Raw genomic sequence first — 7,019 nt, 5'->3', positions numbered from 1 at the left:
AGCCTCTGATTTGTCTCCAAATCATTTCTAGTGTTACAGAGAACTGGCATAACCAAAACTTAGCCAAGCTAGATGATGTGCAAATCAATTCACCCACAGGACTCCAGTTACACATTTGCCTCCACCTTAGGACCTTCCATATGCGCAGATGGATATTTGTAAACCACCTACCTAATCAGCCTCCTAGAGATATATGAGTTTCCCCCCAAGTTACAAAGTGACAAGCCAGTCCATGGTATGATGGTAAATGTGGCTAGACGCCACATGGTCAGCTGATCAGTTTGAGTCCTGGACCTAATGGCTTGAAAAATGCATGCCCAAAGTCTCAAAAGAAGGGAGAGATGAAGGAAAAGTGATCGTAGTGTGACCATCCCCCTTGGGGAAGGGGGGTGTGCCTTCTCACTTTTCCCCTTTCTCTCTGTCCCTTTCCAGCAAGCATGTGCACCCTCTGGCATTTTTTTTGTTTGTTTTTAAACGAAGTGACAAAATTCTGGAGAATACTGACTAGGGGCTTTAAAAATTAGGTATCTGTCTCATTCAAACAAATTTTCCTTCTCTTGTGGACAGAGGGAGTCAAAGAAGTAAAGTCAATGCTCTGAAAGAATGACCCACCTGGGAAGGTTCCAAGTTCGTGTCCGAAGACCTACCTGGGTACACCAGGCATTCATTTGCCCATCTTCCATGACTGGCTGAAACTAGGGGTGAATAGCACCCCATTTGGGGAGCTGTCTCTCTGCCTCTCTTGCTCATAAAAGAAAGAATTTTTAATTTTTAAAATATTTTTTCTCTTCTTTTGTGAATTTCTGTAAGAAATTGTCCCTACCACCCTCTTTACTTTTTTTAGATTTTCCAGCTTTCAGAGCTCAGTCAATTCAGTCTAAGCAACTCTACTTGTCAAATCAAGACACACACATGTACACACTTTAACCCCATCTCTCCTTTTGTTCTTTCTTTCACCACTGACTCATTTACCTTTAGAAACATTCCTTTCTCATTATAAAGTACTTTATCTTGAAGAAAGAGAAAAAAAATATTCAATATTTTCTATAAACTTTAGGTAAAAGAAAACTACCCTTGGGACCAGCAAATGGTATAAAGGTTATACCACTGGGCTCACACGTATTCGACCACAGTTTGAGTCCCTGACCTGGTGGTTTAAAACTAATGCTGAGCACAGGGAACCAGCAGTTAGCGTAATGGCTATGTCGCTGAACTCCCATGTAGTCAACTGCTGTTCGCGTCCCCGACCCGGTGGCTTAAAACTCACGCAGGGCATGTGTGCGTGCGTGCCCAAGATCCCGAGAGGAGAATGGAGGAGAAGGGATTGCGGCGTGACCAACCCCCCTGGGGGGTGATTTCTCGCTTTCCGTCTCTATGTCTCTCTCTGTCTGTCTGGCGAGCGCACGCGCCTTACAGTGAAAATCTCTCAAAAAAAAAAAAAAAAAAACTAATGCTGGGCACATGTGCATGCATGGCCAAAATCTCAAGAGGAGAATGGAGGAGGAAGGATTGTGGCATAGCCATACTGTCTGGGGTGGGGAGTGATATCTTGCTTTCTGTCTTTGTCTCTCTAGTGAGCACATGTACCCTACAGCAAAAATTTCTTTAAAATAAATAAATAAAGAAATAAAAGAAAGAAAGAAAAGAAAAAGAAAAGAGAACTACCCTGAAGGTATCACTGTCATAAAATTCTAAAACACTGTAAAGTACATAGAAAACCTGTTCAAAATTTTATCAAACTATTTCTTCTCTCTCTTTATCCTTTCAAGTATAAAAATAAACAATGGCTATCTAATATTTATTATTTATTTTGTGTGATTGAATTTCTGGCCTTATCATAATAACACTATTTTGTATTACAATGTATAGTATGTTATTGTAAATATATGGTCTGATAATGCATTTAAATGCCCCTGTAGATTAGACAGGGGACCTAATCTTTCTCAATAAGGGGACTTCAAAGCCTTGTTCTTTCATGTTTTTAATAAGAAGCATATTTTTAAATTATGACTAATCAGCATACACATAACAAGTCATTAATGTGGATCTCAAAAGGCTCTAGTAAGGACTTTTATTAGGTGGCATTTTTCTCATCAAGTTATATACATTTAAAAGAAATGGATTTCTTTAAAAGTTATTGACTTAGACATTCTATAATTAAGACTTCTGTATGAATAGCTATTTTGCACATTATACCCCTACTTCCTTCACCTAATTTACCATATTGGTTAGTTATGTATAACTAGTTATGTATTAATCTTTTAATTGGGTTGATATTTGGGGGGGGTGTAAGCTGCTTGAGTTCCCTGTGTATTCTGGTTATCAGTCCTTTATTTGTGGCATAGTTTTAAAAATTCTTCTATTCTGAGGATTGTCAATTCACACTAATTACTGTGTCTTTTGCTGTGTGGAAATTTCTTAATATGATGTAATCCCACTTGTCTATTTTGAGGATTATTGCCTGTGCTTTGAGGGTCTTATTTAAGAAGTCTTTGTCCATCCTAATATCTTCCAGAGTTTCCCCAGTAGTCTTATAGTTTGAAGTCTTAGGTTTAGCTCTTTGATCCACTTTGAGTTGATTTTTGTTAATGGACAGAGATAGGGGTCCAGATTTATGTTTCTGCAGGTAGATACCCAGTTTGTCCAGCACCATTTGCTAAAGAGATTTGTTTTTCCCACTGAATTGACTGGTGACCCTTGCCAAAGATCAGTTTGTATGTTTTGGGGTTTATTTCTGGGGTTTCTATTCTATTCCATTTGTTCACATGTCTGTTTTTGTGCCAATACCATGCTGTTTTGATTATCACAGCTTTGTAATATATTTTGTGGTCAGGGAGTAAGATGCTCTCAATTCTACTCTTCTTTTTGGAGAGGTTTTTGCTATAGGTTTTTGCTATAGGGCATGTGTGCTTGCCAGAAGGACAGAGAGAGACAGAGAGATAGAAAGCGAGAAGTCACACCTCAGAGAGGATGACCACACCGCAATCCCTTCTCCTCCATTCTCCTCTCGGGATCTTGGGCACGCACGTACACACGGCCAGTGTGAGTTTAAGCCACTGGGTTCGGGACTCGAACTGCAGTTGGCTACACGGGAGTTCAACGACATAGCCATTATGCTAACTGCTAGTCCCTCTCAATTCTACTCTTCTTAATGCAGGATTGCTTTGGCAATACAGGATCTTTTATGATTCCAGACAAATTCTATGATTGTCTTTACTAGATCTGTGAAGAACGTTTCTGGTAATTTGATAAAGATTGCATTAAATATGTAGACCAATTTGGGTAGAAATGCCATTTTGATTATACTAATTCCTCCAATCCAGGAATATGGGGTGTCCTTCTACTTTTTTGTGTAATTTTCTATTTCTTTTTTTAGATTTTCATGGTTTTCCTTATAGAGGTCTTTGACTTCTTTGGTTAGATTTATTCCTAGTTGTCTTATACTTTCTCTGGTTACGGTAAATGGGATTACTTTCTTCAGTTCTACCTCAGTCTGCTTGTTGTTCATATATAGAAATGTTACAGATTTTCATATGTTGATTTTGTACCCTGCCACTTTACTTTATTCATTTATATTACGTCTAGGAGATTTTTTAAGGACTCAAACTATGGTCGGCCATATGGGAGTACAACTCCTTAACCACCATGCCTGCTGTTGACCCCTGCCCCCCATTTTCTTTTTATGTGGGAGTTTTAGAGATCTAATGGCCCTCATTTAGGGCCAATGTTGCATCATTGCCATAACCAAAGTCTGAAGTCTTACCCCTTGTTTTGGGTCATTTTAAGGTAAATGAATCTTATAGTCCAAGCCCCTTATTAAAAACATTGAACTTTTAGTTCAGCTGTTATTAATTTTCAGTTTGGAAAACTGTTAAACAGAACGATAACTGATGGCCTATCCCTTTTTAGGGGTTTCTGCTTAGTTTCAAGATGAGAGAACCAAAAGTACAGGGGAAGCTTCCTGATATGATGCTTAGGTTTGCCGAAGCAGGGACTGCTATGTAGAAATGTGATTGGACAAAAAGAATATGAGCCTTAACTGGCCACATTTTCTTTGCTCTAGAATTCCTTCCTAAGAGGCCTGGGGAGAGCCATGCCTACATGCCATCAGTATTACTAAACAGGTCACCTTGCCTCAGTAATTATGACTTACCTCTCATATTGTGACTCTGGCATAACATCACAGGATTATTGAACTCCCTGATCTATGTTAAAGTTAAGCCTCAACCTTTCTTTCTAGTGACTTCAATGTTTTCTTTTCTTTAAAAAAAAAAAAAAAGCTTTGTTTTTGGAACCATATGCCATATGGCATAATAGTTATATCACTGGACTCCCACATAATTGACAACCACTCAAAAATGGGACCCATTGGCTTAAAACTCATGCCAGGCATGTGTGCATATGTACGCAAAATCCTGAGAGGAGACGGGAGGAGAAGGAATAGCCATCCTCCTTGTGGATTTATTCTGAATCTGCTTATGACCTGTAAGCATGCCCTCCTCTTCAAGATATCCCACCTTTTCAGTCCAAATCAATGGTTAGCCTCCACACATCGATTTACAACTTTGATTATAACTTCATTCCTTGTAGGTATAAAAGATTTGCCGTGACCCAGCTGTGTGAGAAACACTTTCTGCAGGCTTCTTGAGATTGAGGAAAGGAGTTCTAGTTGTGATGATCTGCCTTGGGGAAGATGAGTTCTAGTTTCTGTGGCCTGATTCAGGGGAGATTGGGCAGCAAGAGACAGGATGGCAGGAGAAAGTCAGAGAGAAACTCTGCTTCTGAGGGTATCACTTTGAGATGTCGTCTTCTTTTTAAAAATTTTATATAAAAACTGTAAGAAGTTTATTATTACAAGAAACATTCAACTAGGAGTGATATCTAAACCAGTATCTTGAGTTTCCATAAAAATAGGATCTTCTGTCTCAGCAGAGGGATTATTGACAACAGCACCAGAATCCTCTATTTCTAAATGTGAAGGTTTTCCCTGTTCATAACTTGGGTTTGAACTGTCTTTTGTCTGAATGTCTTGTTCTTCCAACTCCAAAGGTTTATTAGAGGCTGAAGCTACAGCGTCTTCATTTTCATATAGAAAGCTACACGTCATGTTGGGTCTGTAGGAGAAATTGATACCCTTGATTTGCAGTCATTCTACGCCACCTATGCTTTCTTCTCCTTCCTTCTTTTCTGTAAGAAGAGTTCTTATCATGCTGAGCTTCTTCATTGTATGGCATTTATGTTTTAACACTGTTTTATTATTGCCTTCTGCATCCACATGTTCAACATTTTCTTCAAATATAACACAAGTCCCAAGAGTACCTTCATATTTCCCAGCAAAAACATAGTTGTCCACTTGCAGAATTGGTCTCTCAGTGTCAATTCCCAAAATCTTGCATTTATTATCACATTTTGAGAGAAAGTCTGAATCAATGATTCCTGAAAATTCCACCAGAATCAACTGCTTCTCCTCTTTCTCCTCGTCGTCATCCTCCCAAATCCGCTTCTCCCCAACCACCATGGTCCTACAATCTATTTGTATTCTCCCCTGAATGCCTTTTATTTTATTCTCTTTTCTGATTGCATTGGCTAGGCAAGCATTGTTCTAAACACTTGACAATAAGGTTTTGGAGCACAATCAGTACAACCTATTTATAAGCCAAAGATAGAAAACAGTATAATTCTGATTTAATTCTCTTTCTGAGTGTCAACCTTTGATGGATCTTTCTACCACATTCAGCCCTCTTAATTAATTTAATACATGAGCCTCAGCACTGAGCCCAATTGCACAGAATCTAGTAGGCCGTTGTTCTTGGTTGTTTGTATTTCCAGGTTCTGCATTTTAACATTTATAGTATCTGATTCTGATTAAATTATCACTTAGGAAAAGCATTAAATAAACCAGTCCACTGGGAAAATACTCAATGAGACACTAAAGCCTATACTTAACTACCATCCTATTTTATCCTCCTACCTACAGCTGTGTCCTCTTCTAAACTTCAACAATTAATCTTAGGAGGTGGCACAGTTTGTTGAATTAATGAAAATACTGAATTTTTTTGACACATAGCTAATTTAATCTTAGACCTTACAGGCAATAAAAAGGAAGGAAATTTTATAGTTCATCATGAAATATTATCATAGGAGGATACATGTACATATTTGCAATCATAGAAGTTGAAGATCAGGTTGAAGAAGTTTTCTAGTTAGTTACTTCTATTCAACTTCTATCCAATTCTAGAAATGTCTTTCATTCTAGATTTTCCTCAGCTTTGAATGACTCTTGATTATCTGCAATCATGAAGGGAGAGTAGTAATTTGAACATATATTTCATAGCAAATCCAGGAGTTGACATGAGCCATTACTTTTGAAAGTACATCTGAGTCTAATAGATAGCATAATTAACTAATTTAAGTCTTCATTGCTTCCTGATCTTGACTAATTACTTACAGAGAGCCTTTATATGAATACTCTTGACTCTGTTTCTTAAAAACAAAGAATTAATGTGAGAAATAAAGGAAAATCAGTCCCAAAAATATGAAGCATGCAAAATATTAGGCCCTGGGATCAGCAGATAGCATGGTGGTTATGTCACTGGACACCCACATGGCCAACCACAGTTCGAGTACTGGACCGAGTGCCTTGAAAATCATTCCAACTATGACCAACTATGTCCCAGCAGGACAATGGAAGAGAAGAGATTATGGTATGGCCATCCCCCCTCTGCGAGTGATTTTTTTCATTATCCCTCTCACTCTTTGTCTCTCTGTCTCTCTGTCTCTCTCTCTCCCACATGAGTATACATGCCCTATGGCCAAAAATAATAATAATAATAATAATAATAATAATTAGGCCCTGGGAACATGAAACTATGGAGTTCCAAGTTACTTATACCCTCTGTAACTTTAATATGTATATATTAACATTTCTCTGCAGTTAGACTTGCTTTTTTCACTTTTATTAAAGATTAAGCATGCTGACCTTGGGTTACTATGAGATGAAGAGATCATCCTATTCTCCT

At 38.1% G+C, this 7,019-nt stretch overlaps 1 pseudogene; it reads right to left on the bottom strand.

The window, feature by feature from the left end:
• Positions 1-4,864: 4,864 nt before the first annotated feature.
• LOC102493612 (general transcription factor 3C polypeptide 6 pseudogene) lies at positions 4,865-5,518 on the bottom strand (annotated as a pseudogene).
• Positions 5,519-7,019: the final 1,501 nt, after the last annotated feature.

This window comes from Tupaia chinensis, unplaced genomic scaffold (genome assembly GCF_000334495.1).
Source record: "Tupaia chinensis unplaced genomic scaffold, TupChi_1.0 Scaffold000126_2, whole genome shotgun sequence".
In the NCBI taxonomy this organism is placed as follows: Eukaryota; Metazoa; Chordata; class Mammalia; order Scandentia; family Tupaiidae; genus Tupaia; species Tupaia belangeri.
Note: the sequence above shows the minus strand (reverse complement) of the source record. Positions and strands in the feature narration are given on the sequence as shown.